Consider the following 21,284-nt stretch of genomic DNA (forward strand, 5'->3'; position numbering starts at 1 on the left):
TTGTTTGTTGAGATTTAAAGAACCTACAATTAAAATAATACATATTTCGCTCGACTTTTCTATGAACGTAAGCTTCACATTAGTTGCTATATATAAATTTCTTACCTTGTAGAGTCAAGAAGTTTCCTTACTCTATGATCTATTAGAAAAAGAAAATGGCCATGGAATTTGCAAAACAAAAACAAATGCCAGCCTCAAACACCACTGATAATAAGTATGAAAAAATGGGATTTCCATTCCCAAAGATGTTTCGACAATGAGATCACAGGTCAGATGTCAAACATTCGTCGAGTGGATAAATATAATACACTTCAGATAGTACAGAATGCACTTTTCCTTCATTTTCGTTTGCATAGCGGTTAAAATCTTGCAGGCCGTTATAATCTGGACTTGGAATACATTTCTTATATTTTATTCCTGAAGCAAACACCTGTTTAATATCGGTCTGCAACATAAGCTCAGCTATACACTACCGTATGTTTACGCGCGTAAACTAACGATGTGAGTTTATGCGCGTCATGCAGTTTATACATTGTGCATGAATTTACGCATATAAGCTGAGGAAAGCAGTTGCAGAATGGATCGATCGAAAGCAAAGTTTTAAGGGCGGGTACTACCAATGTTATATTGCTGAGAAAAAGAATAAAGAAAAGACGCTAAAGAAATAGGTATGTTTGGACACGGAATAGGATTTTAATATTAGACAAGGAAGGATAATCCAACTTTCACTGATTATATCAAATTTTTATATAGATTGTGATGGCTCAGTAGTAGAAGGTTCATCTCTGGTGCGTGAGGTATCTGGTTCGATCGCAGCTCGTATCAAATGGGCAGGGGTGTAGCCAGCAGGTTTGTGTAAGGAGGTCCGTCGTTTTTGAGGGGGGCAGCTACAATGTACAAAGCCAAAAAATGTGGTGCTGCTAGTGTTTTTGAGGCCTGAAAGAAAGGAAAATTTTGGTTTCCTTCTGGAAAACTAAAAACACTATTTTAGCTTCTTCTTCTTCTTCTTCTTATTATTATTATTATTATTATTATTATTATTATTATTATTATTATTATTATTATTATTATTATTATTATTATTATTATTATTATCCATAAATTATATTCAAGATAGTTTTTATTATGATAAATCAAGAACTACTGTCCGGGACCAAACGCTATACTTTTGTGCATAACTATAAAGGTAACCAAGAAAGTTCTGTCCCTTTTCGTGGATGTCTGTGTTCAATTGGACCTCACACCGTGAGTTAAATGCGAGTGGAGATAAGGCGAAGGTCAATTGTTGGTGTGTATATCCGACCATACTACCTGGTTGTGGCAATTCAGATACACCGTAAAGACAGAGGGAACGGCTTGGGTACAAAACCTCGCGGCCAGAACCTCGCGGACCAAAACCTCGCCTCCCAAAACCTCGCGGCCCAAAATCTCGCCGGGCCGGAACCTCGCCTGGCCAAGACCTCGCCGCCCAAAACCTCGCGGGACAAAATCTCGCCGGGCCGAAACCTCGCCTGGCCAAAACCTCGCCGCCCAAAACCTCGCCACCCAAAACCTCGCGGGTCAAAATCTCGCCGGGCCAAAACCTCGCCTTGCCATAACCTCGCGTCCCAAAATATCGCCATACCCAAAATCTCGCCTAACCGAAACCTGGTTGTAATGATCGCGCGACACAGAATCTCGCCTGGTCTAAATTAAGCGAGACGTAGTGTCGCCTGGGAAGAAATGTTGTCAGGATAAAACCTCTTCACGACGGTTTCTTCAATGTAGAATGTTCTATCGCCAGATTTACAAAACTTATTAGGTTTTGAAACTTGACATTTTGTATAAATCTTCTTGCTCCACAAGGGCACTAGCTCCAGATAAGACAATATTTTGCGAAATGCATGCCCTAAGGAGGAATGGAATGGAATGCCTTGAATGAATTTGGCCGTTCTCCAGATCTAAAAAAACTACTAAGCATAGAACCTTTACGTTTTGGTACAAATCTTCTCCTTGTACCATAAGAAGGTATGTTGCAAAATACTCCTCGTAAGGGAGTGTTGAAGTTTGGATAATTCTTGAACGTTGGCTTGATCTCAGGACCCACGAGGTTTTGGCGGCGAGGTTTTGTCCATGCGATGTTTTGGGTGGCCCCGTGTCATTTTCCTGTTTCACTTTTTATTATGTTTATTTGTCTCCAACCGTTTTCTGTTGGACTTCGCTTATCAAAATATTTCTAAAACTGGTTTACTGGTCCCAAAATCTAAAATTCAGAGTGGGGGTGGGGCGACTGCCCTCCTGCCCCACTGGCACCTCTGTCTAGCGGCTGCAATATGAAGCTATTCCACGCCCTTTCATATGGTTTTAGTTACATTTACTTCGGACTCTTGACTGCGAAGACATTAGGTTTTTAAATAAAATTAATTTGCTGAGCAAAATTGAACTTTATTGAAAATGAACTTGGATTCATTGTCCTCTGAACGTCCTAAATATTACTTTACTTCAACAAATTATTGACTTAAAAAACAACCAATTACATAGGCTTGCAGAAAATATTCTAGAGTTAGCACAACATGAAGTGTCCTTCAAACATTACTTTTGAAGCAATGGTTTTAAATGCAGGTACTATCAATGTTGTGTTGTTGAGAAAAAGAATAAAGAAATAGACATATTTGGACAAAGAAGTGGCTAATATTTAACAAGGCAAGAAAGAATAATCCATCTCTCACTGATTATATCAAAACTTTATTTAGATCGCGGCGAGTCAGTAGTAGAGGGATCATCTCTTGCGAGTGGAGTCTCTGGTTCGATCCCAGCTTGTGCAAAATGGGTTTTGTGGTTGACAAACACCGCGTGCGTGAGTTTTCTCGGATTGTCCCGTTTCCTCCTATTATTTTTACATTCCTCCTCTTTAGTGATTAGCGCAAGAGTCTTTGTCTTGCAGTTTTTACAAGAGTCTTCACCAAGACCAAAACCAGGAATCCCGATGCAAGACCAAGATCAAGACCAAGATCAAGTGTGCCAGTGCAAGACCAAGACCAAGACTCGGTGTGCAAGACCAAGACCACCTGGGTCTTGGTCTTAGTCTTGCATTTGCTCATCACTACTCCTCTTCGTTCATGTCATCGTCGCCCTCTTCTGTACCCTACACAGTAGCCTATAAGCATGGAACGTAAAATTCGAAGATTTAATTTTCTTTTATTTAGAACATACAATGTAACAAGACTAATTAACATATGTAATTTTTATACTTGCGAAAGTCTTCTATTCTGTACTTTCCTCCTGGAGATGTATTTTGGCGAATAATCTTCGCAAGAAATACTCAAAGTTTACATAGAAAAATAAAACTGGGAGTAGGCGGCTTCAGCCTTTAATCAGGGGTTACTTTCCACCGGTCCAAAATATAGCTTAGAGAGGAAATTATTACTACTGGCACCTCCTACTTTCTAATTTTAGGTAAATATCCTATAAAGGTAGACGCTGGAATTAATTTCTTGTCGGAAAATAAATTGCGAACAATGGCGGATCCGCTTCATTCGCTTCACTCAGTAAGGCTTAGCTTTTTCTTTCTTTCTTTTCTTTTTTTCTTTCTTTCTTTCTTTGTTTGTTTTTAATCGCTGGACGTTTTGGGGGGCTTGAAGCTTACACACATAGGACTTACTAACATTATTTTTAAAAAAAAAGAAATCCTGAAATTTGGCTAGGCTTCAGCCTGAAATCCCCAAACCCCGTAAACCTTCCAATGAGTACGGTTGAATGATATTCTTGGGCACAAAGAGCTACCAAGGGAAATCAGTTCACGGGGATTTTTTTTTCGTTCCTGAGTTGACATTTTTGTTGGATATATGCTAAAAAATCAGAACGTGGTTCCTGTGCCGGTCCAGAAAATACACAATTTTCTTTACAAATATCGATAAATCATACTAAGTACTGATACCAGTACCATGATTCTAATATCAATATTTGTAGATTTCATGCAGTTTTGTGTAGGAAGTGAAATGTACAAATACTGAAGGGAAAACATTGCACAGAAACATTATGTTCCTATGTTCAACATATTTTTTGTATGTGGTGCAAAGTATCCTGACCTATGATGTTACTTTGCACCAAAGTTTATATTATAGTAATCACGGTCATCGTGAATGTTTACAAATGCACTTGCATGAATGTTTTCCTTATATATCTAGCTATTATATGTTTAAAATATAATGTTATAAATCATTACGTTTATAAGTTACATGCGATTTTCTTTAAAATTCATTACATCTGCTGCAAAGTAACCCCGTCTTACGGTACTGGATGATCTTTGTCTTAAACAATATCACCTACTCACGAAGCTGTATACATTTCTTGGAAAAGCAATCAGAACGAACATAATGTTTCTGTGCATTCACTTTACGGTACCCAAAGAAAACCTTTTATCTGCAGCTATAACGCCTACAGGTAATCTATTATTGAAATCTAGGCCCTGATCTAGGACGGGCTCCTGGGAGGGAGGGGCAGTGAAAGATTTCTGCGAAGGTCTGCCAGTGGGGAGCGGCGAATGACCCTTTGTCCCGTGCTGCAGAGATTTCTTTGAATTTATTGCAGGTGTCTTCTGTGGTGCGTATTGTATTCAAATTTTAAAAAGTGGATCAAAGAATTTTCCACATAAGAAATATATACCATATAGGCCTATTACTAACTAACTAACTAACTAACTCTATGGCCTATGGAACCCGGAGGTTCAGTGCCGCGTTCACAAAAGCTCTCCACTGACTTCTATCCTTAGCTAATTGCATCCAGTTTCTACTTTGTATTCCTATCTCTGCGAGATCCATCTTAATATTGTCCTCCCATCTGCGCCTAGGTCTTCCTAATGGTCGTTTTCCTATGGGTCTACCAGTCAAGACTTTGAAAGCGTTTCTACTTTCTTCCATTCTAGCTACATGACCTGCCCACCTAAGCCTCCTACACTTGACGACCCTAACAATATTGGGTAAACCGTATAAACTATGTAGTTCCTCGTTATGAAGCTTCCGCCATTCCCCATTCTCGTTCCTCTTGGGTCCGAATATTCTTCTCAGGATCCTGTTCTCAAATACTTTCAGTCTATGTTCTTCCCTCAGAGTAAGCGACCATGTTTCACAACCATACAGAACAACAGGCATGATTATCGTTTTATATATTTTAAGCTTCAAATTCCTCGACAGAATTCGCGACGACAAGAGATTTTGAACCGAATAGTAACACGAATTCCCTGCTTTTAGTCGGCATTTAATTTCTTCGTGAATATGATTTTCCTCTGTTAATATTGATCCTAAATATTTGAAAGTATCCACTTTATCAAAAGCATTATTTAATATTTTAACGCCTCCACAATTTGCCGTATTACGGTCCCGACGCACTTCCATGTATTTAGTTTTCTCTGCATTTACTTCTAAACCCATGTCCCTGCAAGCGTTTAATAAGACCTCTGCATTTCTTTCTACTGTTCTCCTATCATCCCCTATTAAATTTACATCATCAGCATATGCCATAACCTGGTGAATGCCGTTCAACTCTAGGCCCTGGTTGCTATCTTTGATTTTCCTTATAGCGTATTCCAGAACAAAGTTAAATAATAATGGCGACAACGCATCTCCTTGTTTCAGGCCATTTTCGACGTGGAAGCTCGTGGACAAAAATTTTCCTACCCGGACTTTACTTTGGGATTCACTTAAACATATCTTAATTAATCTAATTAGCTTTCTCGGTATTCCAAGTTCTGTAAGAACGTTGTATAATGTTTCTCTCCTAACCGAGTCGTACGCCTTTCTAAAATCAATAAATAGTTGATGTACCGGGGTATTGTATTCCCACTTCTTTTCGAGTATTTGGCGAATGGTATATATTTGGTCGATAGTTGATCGATTTCGTCTAAATCCGCACTGATAATCTCCAATAATTTCATCTGCGTATGGGGTCAATCTTGCTAACAGAATATTTGAAAGTATTTTATAGGATGTTGACAGAAGAGAAATGCCTCGATAATTATTACAGTCAGTTTTGTCGCCTTTCTTGTGAATTGGAACAATGATTGATTCTTTCCACTCTTGTGGCAATTCTTCCTTGTTCCAGATAAGGAGAATGAGTTTGTGTATCTTGTTCCACAATTTTTCGCCTCCAGCTAAAATTAACTCAGCCGGAATTTCATCTACACCCGGAGATTTATGTTTCTTCAATTTCTTTATAGCGGCTTCCACTTCTATTCGATTGGGTTCTGGAATATACGGTTCTGCGGTGTGTATCTCCTTTTCTCCACGCACATTAGTTTTTGGCTGCGTGTTCAGCAAATCGTCAAAGAAATCTTTCCATCTATTTAAGAGGCTATCCGTATCGGTGAGAACTGTTCCGTCAGATTTCTTTAATATATAAGCACGAGGTTGATAGCCTTTATATATAGGCCTATTACAAAGAGTATTATTGCTGGAATTTTAAACGAAATTTACTAAACTAATTTCGTGCAAATTACTAACTCAATCCTTTATATAAATTTTATATCTCTCTTTATTGTTAATAATTATAAGAAACAATATGTTGAAAGTTACTGTTGAAAATAACACTTTTTGAACCTCGTCACCGTTATCACTCTTACAATTTTCTCTACGAGACGAGAAATTTTTCTAGTCTCGTGAGCAACACTAGTTCATCCAAGTCTTAGATTTCAAACATCATTTCAGTGCTAAATGATCCGTATATAAAACCTATAAATTATAAAAGTAATTATACGATCACAATGAAGAGCATATAGGAACGCCTAAGATATTCAAATTATTACACAATATACTCCAATAAGAAATATGGTTTAAATATTGTTAAATTACATCCTTCTTAGACTTCTCTCCTGAAGCAGAAGGATTCTGAGAACTATTAGATAAGGGAATACATTTTGTACTTAAATTTACAAAACGAGACGAGAAGTGAATCCTCGAGAATCCAGACAAGAAAGAAGTTTTCGAGAATTTATACAAGACGAGACAAGACTTAGGGTTCAGGAGAAGTGGTGTGATCACCAGTGGGAACTGGCAAGTCATCTAATTTAGATTCCAAATTAATATAGAGGTTTCCCTTTCATAAACCTCGTTAAACTTAATCAGTCAACTAAGCTTTATTAAGCTGAACGAATGTAACTTATGCGTCCACATGTAAACGTTTATTTACAGATATTTCTCTCGAAGATGGTTTGAATTATGTTGTCCAAATTTAGCGCTATCATAATGATCGTGTATCTGGTTTCAAAATTAACTAGATAAAAGGCCCATTTAAGGGATGTATGTCAACTTGACATCGAACAACTTGCACCAAATTTACTTAAAGCTGGCCATTTTTCACTTCCATTCTTGGCAATTTGCCGAACAGGTAATTTTGTCACCGAAAATTTTGTCACAGTAATTTCGTCACCGGAAAATTTTACACAGTAGTTTTGTCATCGGTAAATTTATCACCACAGCATTAGCATATAGGAAACTTTGTCACGAAATTTTTTCCCCTTTGTTGAACTAGGTATAAACAAAGTAAACGACCAAAACAGCTTATTTATCTTAATCAAACTTGGAAAATAATTTAGTTGGTGTTATATTGTCATTTTGAATTTATTCCTACATCCATATTAATATATGTATCTGTATACGAAAAACAACGTATCGGTGTCGGTCTTGTTTCGATCAATATTTGCAGCTCCTCCCTGACAAAGCGGTTAGCGTACGTACCTTTGGCGTGGTAGACCCGGGTTCGTTTCCTTGCAGGTTATGTGCTTCGGATCCCACGTTAAGCTATAGTTCGCATCTGATGTGGCCCCGCTGATATAGTCGCAAGAGCCTGAGCAACAGGAAATTTGTTTGAGATATCCTCGGTACCGAAAACCAACATTAAACCCCAATAAATAAATTCCAACACTTTGCATTACATTATACTTGAATAGCCAGAGCACATGTCTTTGAAGCATGGGGTTCCAGGTTTGAATCTTGGTGGGAGATCATTAAAAAGTTTCAACTCATAACGGTAGCTTACATTCCATTTTAAACCGTACGGCGACACCTCGTACAGCTTTGATGTTGAAAAGGGACGCTAGATTCCAAGCCAACCAACTATGCAATTTATATTTTGATATTTTAACAAATACTCTGGTTTAATCTGATAGTTTTCCTTTTCCCATGATCTTGCCTTATACTGAAATTCTAATCTCTACCAATCGCTGCTCTGTTGAGTGAGCTGTCGGCTCGACTCGATAGTGAATGAGCTGTAAGCCGACCCGCTCGAGCCGTTCAGAACCCTAAACCCGAGCCGAGCAGTTTTGAACTTGTTTGGCCGGCGCTCTCTAACTTGTAACGATTTTTGGTTCGAGCCCAAATACTTGCTCCTCCAAAAATCAGACCCAGAACCACGTGAATAATGCCTTCCCTCCTAGACTTCACGACTACCGAAGTCAACAGTCAACTCGCTTTTAGTATTTAGATACAAATCGCCTATCTTTCATGTATATACACGGTGTTGTAATAATAATAATAATAATAATAATAATAATAATAATAATAATAATAATAATAATAATAATAATAATAATTTGTAGTAGCAGTAAGTATCATTGATAATAATTATATTGTCAATGTAGGATATCTGAAGAAAGTATTTGAAACTACACACAACATTGGGCTCGATTTGGCTCGACTCGACTCAAATTCGAGTCGAGTTTAGAGCCGAGTTGGAGGAAATTTTTCGATCCGAGTTTTCGAGTCGAGCTCAAATATGTCTGTTTCGAGCCGAGTTGAGTTTCAATGAAAACTCGCTCGAACTCGCTCGTGCCCATTCTTAACTGTCTCTCGTTCACGGTTTTGTTTAGGACTCTCAAGTAAGGCTCGATCGATATGTTGTATCTCGGTCTAGTTTCGATTTACTAAAGTCTGTCTCGTCTCGAAATTTAAAGAGGAGAAACATGATACTTAGAGTAATCTCGGTCTCGGCATCACCATTAGAATATGTTACGTATGTTCAAGTTTAATTCTAGAACGCTTGGAGCAATTTCAACGAAGTTTGATACACATATGACATACAATCACAATAATATTGTAGGGCAAGATAGAGAACTGGCAGGATCTTAAAAGCCTTAGTGGGTGGTAATCGGAACTGTCCGAACAATCATATCCTCTTACTAGTGACATTGTAACTTATGTTCAACGACGTTGCCATAGCTTTGGTCCCCATTACACTGTGATTAATGGCTTACACATTGGGTTCTTTCTTTCTATATAGAGAAGAGGGAAATAAACAAACACTGACCAATTTGCCTGCATATATAGATCATTCCGTCTCAATGGAAAAAGAAATATTCTGTTGAAAGCAGGTTGAAAGTGTCAAATAACAGCAACACCAAGCACTCGGAGTTTCAAGACTACTTTTTTTTCGCCAAAACATTTGAGACATTCCATTCCATATTCATATGACTGAGAAGATCAGCTTTTGCTCACCCCCTATTTTTGCCGAGAGCTGCCGTCCGGTTTGAATTTTGTTCCTCTCCAAAGGAAGAAGGAAGATTTTTCCACTCAGTGTCAAAGAACAAAACAACACAAACCATTCGGAGTTTCCACGCTACTTTTTTTTTCTTTTTCGCCAAAACCTTTCTCAAGTGACAAGAGAGGAATACGTACTCACCCCTCTGGTCGAAAATTGTCAGCTAGCTTGAATTTCTTGGCAACACCGGAATTCAGAGAAAATGTTTTTTTTTACTACCATGTAGTGGGAGGAGAAGGTTAATAGGTCAATTTTCCATACCTCCCCCAAGGTTTTTAAGAAGTTTCTAAAACTGTATCTCCGGTCTCCCTAGCGGTGGATAGAAGGGTGACGTATAAATAATCGAGAACGACCTACATTCATGTCGAATACACATTTTTAAAGAGTCGCTATACTGATTGTTGAGAGTCCAGATGACATTTAAGCTCAAGTTTAGTCTAATAGAACAATAGATCTCCGTAGAACCTTATGCTAACTGTTAGAAATGAATAGAACTATTGAACCTGCCAGAAATTTTGAAAACAAATAAATTGCACGTCAAATATACATTTCAAATATTTTGAATAAACTTTTGTTCTTCCGAGTATACAGTTCAAAGACTAAACCATATTCGATTACCGATTAAAGAAAGAAAAAAAAAAACGAAAAAAAATCATAATTTAACGTCAAACCATTAAGGTCTTTCGGCTGAAGGAGGTGAATGATTAATGAAAGTGAATGATGATGAAAAATTAAACTTTGTGGTCTCCTACTCTGAATCAAACCTGGAACCACGTACAACAAAGGAAATACGCGCTAGTCACTACACTAGCAGAGAAAATTGCTTATTGCACTCTTTCGAGTACAAAGGCTATATGACACGGTGACCTTCAATTTAAGGTAGAACCATAAGCTCCGCAATACGATCAAATTTCAAGGCTCTCCTCATCAGGACTCCAACCCAGGACACGGTGTAAGGAAGGCGCAAGTGCATGATTGTAAATATTTTGCCGTAATTTAAATGTGTTATACGGAGTATTCATATAGTTTTTGGCCAAGAAGAAGAAAAGAAAAGTTGTAAGCTGTTGTAGTTTTATTCATTGCTTATAGCATTGTTTCAAATTCTTTAGAAATAAATAAATAATAATAAAAATAAAAAACTTCCACTGAAATCTAGTTACATAAATTTAGTTTCATACTATCCTTCGATATGGACAACAAACCCATGTGCAAAAATCCTGCTGCTCTGTAACAATAGATAGCAATTTCCAAGAATTGTCTCACTTCCCTCTATGCTCTGTACCTTCAACCATAAAATACAAGCATCATATGATCTCTGCATCTTTCGGAATGATGGGAGAATTTTGAAAACGCTACGTCTCATTCAGAGCTTACGAAGCAGAGATGGATATTTTTGCTAACTCTCACTCACACTCACCTACCAAAATCTTCCTTTTCAATGCTGCACATGGAATGCGTTTCTTATGTTCTTGTCTCCGAAGCAAATGAGTCCACGTAAGCGCGAAGCGAGTGCGGGCTCGCGATCACACTCACTTCTCTCAACTGTGATCGCGCTCACTTGGGCTCGCGATCACACTCACTTCTCTCAACTGTGATCGCGCTCACTTGGGCTCGCGATCACACTCACTTCTCTCAACTGTGATCGCGCTCACTTGGGCTCGCGCTCAGTAATCTTAGCTGCACTCGCGCTCGGTCGCACTCGCGCTCACTAATCGTAACTGGGCTCGCGCTCACTTCTCTCTACTGGACTCGCGCTCACTCGCGCTCGCGCTCAGTTTTCCCAACAGAGCTCGCGCTCACTTGGGCTCGCGCTCACTTGAGCTCGCGCTCATTTTTTTCAACTGGGCTCGCGCTCACTTGGGCTCACGCTCACTAATCTCAAGTGGGCTCGCGCTCACTCGGGCTCGCGCTCACTTTTTTCAACTGGGCTGGCGCTCACTCGGGCTCGCGCTCACTAATCTCAAGTGGGCTCGCGCTCACTCGGGCTCGCGCTCACTTCTTTCAACTGGGCTCGCGCTCACTCGGGCTCACGCTCACTAATCTCAAGTGGGCTCGCGCTCACTCAGGCTCGCGCTCACTTCTTTCAACTGGGCTCGCGCTCACTCGGGCTCACGCTCACTAATCTCAAGTGGGCTCGCGCTCACTCAGGCTCGCGCTCACTTCTTTCAACTGGGCTCGCGCTCACTCGGGCTCACGCTCACTAATCTCAAGTGGGCTCGCGCTCACTCGGGCTCGCACTCACTTTTTTCAACTGGGCTCGCGCTCGCTTGGGCTCGCGCTCAATAATTGAGCGCGAGCCCGGTTGAGTGCGAGTGCCGAGCTCACGAGCGCCGGGCTCGCGAGTTTGGACACCTATGAGCAGAACAGATAACACATAAAAGTACGTAACATAACAAGGGTGTACTCATTCCCTTTTATGAGCATATTTTTCAACCCTTATTTTAACATAGCAGAAATTACACTGAGACTATGAACATACAGCAGAGCATAAGACTTCGTAACACACAACAACCTTCATTTTAGGGGTGGACTCGTTCTCTTTTATGAGCATATTTTCCAACCCTTATTTTAACAGCAGAACATCAGACTACGTAACATAACGAACATACAGCAGAGCAGATAACACATAAGACTCGTTTCCTTTAATGAGCATATATTCCTACCCCTATTTTAACATATCAGAACATAACGAACATAACAGAACTAGAAAAAGAGTATGACTTATTTTTCAACCCTTAATTGAACATAGCGCATCAGACAGAGACTACAAAACATAGTGAAGATGAAAGGGTGAACTCGTTCCCTTTTATGAGCATATTTTTCAACCCCTATTTTAACATATCAGATAATACATAAGACTACGTACTTTTTCCATCCCTTATTTTACCACAGCAGAAAATACATGGAGACTACGAACACATAGTAGAGCAGATAATCTTTTAGAGGTGGACTCGTATGATCACTTTCCACCCCTGTTTTTACCATGGCAGATAATACATAAGACTACGTAACATAGCAGGGATGTACTCGTTCCAACCCTTATTTTAACATAGACAATGATCACATTATAGCAAAGATTACTGAACCGTCCACCCACGGTCTACAGATAGTCATTTTAAGGGGTGTATTCATTCTCTTTGATGATCACTTTTTCCACCCTTATTTGAACATAGCAAATTCATTCCACCCCTAATTGAACATAGTCCATTTTAAGGGTGGGTATTTATTCTCTTTTATGAGTATCGTTTCCAACCCCTATTCGAACACAGCAACAAACTAGAGAATAATGGGGATGTACTTGTTCCCTTTTTTAACCCCTATTTCCCACAGAGGCTACGGACATAGCAGATTACATAGCAAAGAATTCTTTCTACGTGGGCCCTATAGTTTATCTGGCATACGCCCTTTCTACGACAATTTTAACCGATTTGAATGAAACTCGGTATATGGGGGTTTTCGGACATGCTGATTACGAATATCATATTTATTTTTACCTGGGTCTTATAGTCTGGGACACTTAAAACCCAATCACTCGTAAACGAAGCAACATATTGAGACCGTGTTTCCACATTTATCAATAGGTCATCAGGTACTACAAGTTCCAAAATAATGACCATCGAGGTCAAAGTTCAACATACTTGAAACCTAATAACTCGAAAACGGATCCACATATTGAGATGGAGTTTCCAAATCTAGTAATTGGTCAACAGGTACTACAAGTTCCAAAATAATGACCATCGAGGACAAAGGTCAAAATACTTAAAACCTAATAACTCGAAAACGGAGCCACATCTTGAGATGGTGTTTCCACATTTAGTAATTGGTCATCAGGTACTACAAGTTCCAAAATAATGACCATCGAGGTCAAAGGTCAAAATACTTAAAACCTAATAACTCGAAAACGAAGACACATATTGAGATAGAGTTTCCAAATCTAGTAATTGGTCATCAGGTACTACAAGTTCCAAAATAGTGGCCATCGAGGTCAAAGGTCAAAATACTTAAAACCTAATAACTCGAAAACGGAGCCAAATATCGATGTGGTGTTTCCACATTTAGCAAGAGGTCATCAACTACTATAAGTTCCAAAATAATGACCATCAAGGTTAAAGGTCAAAATACTTAAAACCTAATAACTTAAAAACGGAGCCAAATATTGAGGTGCTGTTTCCAAATCTAATAATTGGTCATCAACTACTACAAGTTTCAAAAATAATGGTCATCGAGGTCAAAGGTCAATCTCGTAAATGAAACCACATATTGAGATAACGTTTCCTCATTTAGTAAATTTGTGTGATCTATTCAATTTTGTAGAAAGCAGAAAAAAGTGAAGAAGGAATAAATTTGAGTGGCTTATTTACTTTTGTATTAATGAGAAAGAAATCAAAGGAGCACAATTTTAACTAGCGCAGAATTTCTGTACCTTTTTGGGCTATTCAAATGGATTAACAAGTAAGAAAGCAAAGATATGCCGTATTAACTAGCTATGTATTATTTAAGCAAAACGAAGGGCTAAATTTGAGAAAGCGAACATGGACCATTTTACTCAAATTTGGATGGAGTATTTATCTTTGTATGAACCACAAAAAAATGAAGAAGATCCGTTTAAACTAGTTCAATATTTCTGTATAATTTTGTACTACCCAAAAAAAACGAAATTTTATTTTTGTACCAATCACAAGAAAATCAAAGAAGGGTCATTTTATACTTTTTTTTGTGCTATTCAAATAATAGAGGGAACAAATTTCAGTGGTCTATTTTATTGTAGTAACCAGAAAAATTGTAGTAACCAGAAAAAGCGAAGAAGGCCCATTTTAACTAACTGAGAATTTCTGTAACTTTTTGTACTATTTAAACAAACGATGGAATAAATTTGAGTGGCCTGTTTTTTGTACTAACCAGAAAAAGCGAAGAAGGTCCAATTTAGCTAACTCAGAACTTATGTACCTTTGTACTAGCCCAATGAACGAAAGAACAAATTTGGGTGTTCTACTTTTTTATACTAAACATAGAAGAACCATTTTAACTAGCTCAAACACCTTTATAACTAGCGCAGAATTTCTGTACCTTTATGGGCTATTCAAATGGATTAACAAGAAAGAAAGCAAAGATATGTCATATTAAGTATTTAAATAAACGAGGGGATAAATTTAAGTGATCTATTCCATTTTGTACCAAGGAGAAATGCCATTTTTATCTAGCTTAGAATTTCTAGTGCATGTTGTATTATTTAAACAAAACGAAGGGCTAAATTTGAGCAAGCGAACATGAACCATTTTACTCAAATTTGAATGGAGTATTTAGCTTTGTATGAACCAGAAAAAAAGTGAAGAAGGACCATTTTAACTAGTTCAATATTTCTGTACAATTTTGTACCAATCAGAAAAAAATCAAAAAAGGGTCATTTTAAATAGCCAAGCAGAAAAAAGGAAAGAATTAACACTTTGTACTAATCAAGTAAACGAAGGTATAAATTTGTACTGACCAGAAACGGAGAAGACATTTATTGAGGTGTCCTATTTCCTCTTTTACCAACGAGAACCATTTTTAACTGGCTTAGAATTTTATGCCTTTTTTTGTAAAATTTGTATCAAACCGAAAAAAGCAAGGAAATACCATTTAAATAGCTCAGCATGTTACAGCTTTTTGTGTTTTTGGTCTACCCAATTTCTTGACCATGTACTATTTAAACAAACAAAGGAATAAATTGGTGTGACCTATTCACTTTTGTAACAATCAGAAAAAGGAAAGAATAAATTTGAGTGGCTTAAGAAAAGAAGGTCAATTTATACCTTTTTGTGCTTGACCTATTGAAGAATGAATAAATTTTGTTTGCAATTAAAAAGAGCGGAGAAGGTCTATTTATGTACCAATCAGAGATAAACAAAGAAAGACCATATTCTGCTACTCAAACAAACGAAGGAATAAATTTGTGTGACCTATTCACTTTTATACACACCACGAAGGTCCATTATAACAAGCTCGGTATTTTTATACCATTTTGTATTACTCTAATAAATTTCGGTGGTCTATTTCATTTTTGTAACAATCAGAAGAAAAGCTCAGAATTTTATACGTTTGTGGTGCTACATTTTGTATATTTTTGTGTCATCCAGAGAACAATTTAAATTTACTCTCACGTCACTAAGTAAGGTTCATAAAATATTTGAACATGAGATTTAACAAACCAGAGTTGCATCATAATTCAATTATAACTTAATTCAGTAGAACATACTTCATAGCAATTGAGGTTATTAAGAGACTAAGACGTACTAAAGAAAAAAGAAGAAACAGCATGCTTTGTCATTTTGAATCACAACAGAAGAATCAGCTCATCAAGGAGAAGAAGAGTTTTTTAAAGATCCATGTTGCTGCAGATATTTAAGCAACGTTACGAATGCGTTACCTAACATTTGTATTGCTAAGGTACTGCCTATTGTTCAACGATTCAATTATTTTTAGACTTTCCTTCCTCGTCTAAGTCAAAAAAGACAAATATATATTTTTGCATTTATGTATTTTATTATAATGGAATATAAGTTTATGGAGTATATTTGGAAACAATAGAAATACATCATGATGTTATATTAACGAATTGTTTTGTATTGTTTTAAAACATATTATTAAACACGGAGAATGCATAGAATGCTTTTATTGTAGGTATATAAATAGATGTATCACACTTGATTTGTTTTTGCTGAAGAGCATGGAGAATGTTTATGTTTCACCTAGAGAAAAAGAAATTCAGCGTGAAAACGAAAAACCTATACTGTTAATTCACCCGTCTGACCCCGATTTGCCAGATGAATTACGTGATAAAGTGAGAATCATATATCCAACACAAGAAATAGAAGAAGTGTATTATTTTAGACGCTATAATAGATATAATGATGAAATACTCCCGCAAAGTGATGATGACAGTGTTTCAAATATTACCTGTTTTGAACTGGAAGCTAATGAGTGCGGGTGTACTAGTGAAAGTATTAGTGATACATGCGTTATACAATTATTTAATGAGTATACACCAAATTCGGTATTATTATGTGAAGCATGATCTAAACATAATGAAAATGAAAAATATCACAACTGTTTGCTGCAGTATGATTACGAATTATTGCAAAAGGTGTGGACGATCTTAATTAAACGTGAAATAAGAGAGAAAATCTATAATCTTTATATAAAGAAGCATTTTAAAAGTTGTAGTATTAAGAACACTTATACTTTGGAGAAAAAAATTTAATCTGGTATATGAATACATTACAGAGTGTGATTATTATATCAAAGAAATACTAGAAATGTTTTAAGAGAAAGATAAACAATTATTTAATTCTGTAAATGAACACTGAGACATTGTAGCATATGCATTTGATTGTGTATGAATAGAAGAACATATTAGAGCTAAAGTTAACTATATTATCTTATAAATGAATCAATTTGTAGTATTGTAATATTACAAACATTGGACTCTGGCAACTGAATTGTCAGTGAGAGAATGTATCGTTTTCTTTAAAAGAAATAAATAAACTGAACTGGATGACACAAAAATATACAAAATGTACCACCACAAACGTATAAAATTCTGAGCTTTTCTTCTGATTGTTACAAAAATGAAATAGACCACCCAAATTTATTAGAGTAATACAAAATAGTATAAAAATACCGAGCTTGTTATAATGGACCTTCGTGGTGTGTATAAAAGTGAATAGGTCACACAAATTTATTCCTTCGTTTGTTTGAGTAGCAGAATATGGTCTTTCTTTGTTTATCTCTGATTGGTACATAAATAGACCTTCTCCGCTTTTTTTAATTGCAAACAAAATTTATTCATTCTTCAATAGGTCAAGCATAAAAAGGTATAAATTGACCTTCTTTGCTTAAGCCACTCAAATTTATTCTTTCCTTTTTCTGATTGTTACAAAAGTGAATAGGTCACACCAATTTATTCCTTTGTTTGTTTAAATAGTACATGGTCAAGAAATTGGGTAGACCAAAAACACAAAAAGCTGTAACATGCTGAGCTATTTAAATGGTATTTCCTTGCTTTTTTCGGTTTGATACAAATTTTACAAAAAAGGCATAAAATTCTAAGCCAGTTAAAAATGGTTCTCGTTGGTAAAAGAGGAAAAAGGACACCTCAATAAATGTCTTCTCCATTTCTGGTCAGTACAAATTTATACCTTCGTTTACTTGATTAGTACAAAGTGTTAATTCTTTCCTTTTTTCTGCTTGGCTATTTAAAATGACCCTTTTTTGTTTTTTTTTCTGATTGGTACAAAATTGTACAGAAATATTGAACTAGTTAAAATGGTCCTTCTTCACTTTTTTTCTGGTTCATACAAAGCTAAATACTCCATTCAAATTTGAGTAAAATGGTTCATGTTTGCTTCCTCAAATTTAGCCCTTCGTTTTGTTTAAATAATACAACATGCACTAGAAATTCTAAGCTAGATAAAAATGGCATTTCTCCTTGGTACAAAATGGAATAGATCACTTAAATTTATCCCCTCGTTTATTTAAATATTTAATATGACATATCTTTGCTTTCTTTCTTGTTAATCCATTTGAATAGCCCAAAAAGGTACAGAAATTCTGCGCTAGTTATAAAGGTGTTTGAGCTAGCTAAAATGGTTCTTCTTTGTTTCGTATAAAAAAGTAGAACACCCAAATTTGTTCTTTCGTTCATTGGGCTAGTACAAAGGTACATAAATTCTGAGTTAGCTAAATTGGACCTTCTTCGCTTTTTCTGGTTAGTACAAAAAACAGGCCACTCAAATTTATTCCATCGTTTGTTTAAATAGTACAAAAAGGAACAGAAATTCTCAGTTAGTTAAAATGGGCCTTCTTCGCTTTTTCTGGTTACTACAATTTTATTCTTTCGTTTATTTGAGCAGTACAAAATGATATAAAAGTCTGAGTTAGTTAAAATGAACCTTCTTCGGTTTTTTTGTTTATTTGAGTAGTACAAAATGGTATAAAAGTCTGAGTTAGTTAAAATGAACCTTCTTCGGTTTTTTGTTTATTTGAGTAGTACAAAATGGCATTTCCCGTTGGTACAAAATTGAATAGGCCATTCAAATTTATCTTTTCGTTTGTTTAAATAGTTAAAATGGTATATCTTTGCTTTTCTTCTGATTGGTACAAAAATAAAATAGACCACTGAAAGTTGTTCCCTCTATTATTTGAATAGCACAAAAAAGGTATAAAATGACCCTTCTTTGATTTTCTTGTGATTGGTACAAAAATAAAATTTCGTTTATTTGGGTAGTACAAAATTATACAGAAATATTGAACTAGTTTAAACGGATCTTCTTCATTTTTTTGTGGTTCATACAAAGATAAATACTCCATCCAAATTTGAGTAAAATGGTCCATGTTCGCTTTCTCAAATTTAGCCCTTCGTTTTGCTTAAATAATACATAGCTAGTTAATACGGCATATCTTTGCTTTCTTTCTTGTTAATCCATTTGAATAGCCCAAAAAGGTACAGAAATTCTGCGCTAGTTAAAATTGTGCTCCTTTGATTTCTTTCTCATTAATACGAAAGTAAATAAGCCACTCAAATTTATTCCTTCTTCACTTTTTTCTACTTTGTACAAAATTGAATAGATCACACAAATTTACTAAATGAGGAAACGTTATCTCAATATGTGGTTTCATTTACGAGATTGACCTTTGACCTCGATGACCATTATTTTTGAAACTTGTAGTAGTTGATGACCAATTATTAGATTTGGAAACAGCACCTCAATATTTGGCTCCGTTTTTAAGTTATTAGGTTTTAAGTATTTTGACCTTTAACCTTGATGGTCATTATTTTGGAACTTATAGTAGTTGATGACCTCTTGCTAAATGTGGAAACACCACTTCGATATTTGGCTCCGTTTTCGAGTTATTAGGTTTTAAGTATTTTGACCTTTGACCTCGATGGCCACTATTTTGGAACTTGCAGCACCTGATGACCAATTACTAAATGTGGAAACACCATCTCAAGATGTGGCTCCGTTTTCGAGTTATTAGGTTTTAAGTATTTTGACCTTTGACCTCGATGGTCATTATTTTGGAACTTGTAGTACCTGACGACCAATTTCTAGATTTGGAAACACCATCTCAATATGTGGATCCGTTTTCGAGTTATTAGGTTTTAAGTATTTTGACCTTTGACCTCGATGGTCACTATTTTGGAACTTGCACTAGTTGATGACCTATTACTAGATTTGGAAACAGCACCTCAATACGTTGCCTCGTTTCCGAGTTATTGGGTTTTTAGTATTTTGACCTTGATGGTCAGTACTTTTTTGATGACCAATTGCTAAATGTGGAAACAGCACCTCGATATGTTGTTTCGTTTTCGAGTGATTAGGTTTTAAGTGTCATACAAAGGGCGTATCCCACATAAACTATAAGACCCAGGTAAAAATAAGTATGATATTCGTACTCAGCATGGTCGAAAACCCCCATATGCCGAGTTTCATTCAAATTGGTTCAAAGAGTGTATCGAATCGCTATGTTACATAGGTATTCATTGTCTTAAAATAGGGGTTGAAAAATTTTTTTAATGTAATTTCTGCTATGGTAAAATAGGGGTTGGAAAATATGCTCATAAAAGGGAATAAATTCACCCCTAAAATGGAGGTTGTTGTGTTTATTATCTGCTGTACTATGTGTTCGTAACTGCTATGGTACATACTCTTATGCTAAGGGATTGAAAACGAATACACCGCTGTTATGTGTTCGTAGGGATTGGAAAATATGCTCATAAAAGAGAACGAGTCCACCCCTAAAATGGAGGTTGTTCTGTGTTACGTAGTCTTACTGTAATGTAGTCTGCTATGTGTTCTCACTGTAATTTCTGCTATGTTAAAATAAGGGTTGAAAACGAGTACACCCTTGCTATGTTACGTAGTCTTATGTTCTGCTATGTTAAAATAGTGCTATGTGTTATCAGCTTTTCTATGTGTTCGTAATCTTATGTGTTATCTTCTATGTTAAAATAGGGGTTGAAAACGAGTACACCCTTGTTATGTTACGTACTCTTTTGTGTTATCTGTTCTGCTGTGTGTTACGTAGTGTTATGTGTTATCTTCTCTTCTATGTGTTCGTAATCTTATGTGTTATCTCCTATGTTAAAATAGGGGTTGGAAAAGTGGTCATAAAAGAGAATGAATACACCCTTATTATGTTACGTACTCTTATGTTCTGCTGTACGTTCATAGTCTCAGTGTAATTTGTGCTATGTTAAAATAAGGGTTGAAAAATATGCTCATAAAAGGGAATGAATACACCCCCTAAAATGTGCTCGTAAAAGAGAACGAGTTCGATCTGCTCTGCTGTATGTTCGTTATGTTACGTAGTCTGATGTTCTGTTATGTGTTCGTAGGGGTTGGAAAATATGCTCATAAAAGGGAATAAATTCACCCCTAAAATGGAAGTCGTAAAAGACCGTGGGCTCACGGTGTACGATGGTCAATTTCCCAGGGGCTCCTGAATTGATTGATGTTGAGCCAGATCGATCCATTTTCTACTACTCACCACACCCAATTTTTAGATTTGGCAATTTTCAAAATTTAAAGTGGGTGGTCCATGGTACCCCTGCCAAAATTTAAACGGGGTGGTCCTAAGTACCCCTAAATCAGTGACCCCCGGCCAAGGTAATTGACTTTTGACCTATAACATTACAAATGTCGGGGTCAAAGTCCAAACTTTGATCAATTCAGGCCCTTACTACTCTTACATTATTATTATGGTGATATAACACATAGGACGTGAAATTTGAAACA

This window comes from Thermobia domestica, chromosome 14 (genome assembly GCF_964235325.1).
Source record: "Thermobia domestica chromosome 14, izTheDome1.hap1.1, whole genome shotgun sequence".
NCBI classification, from domain to species: domain Eukaryota; kingdom Metazoa; phylum Arthropoda; class Insecta; order Zygentoma; family Lepismatidae; genus Thermobia; species Thermobia domestica.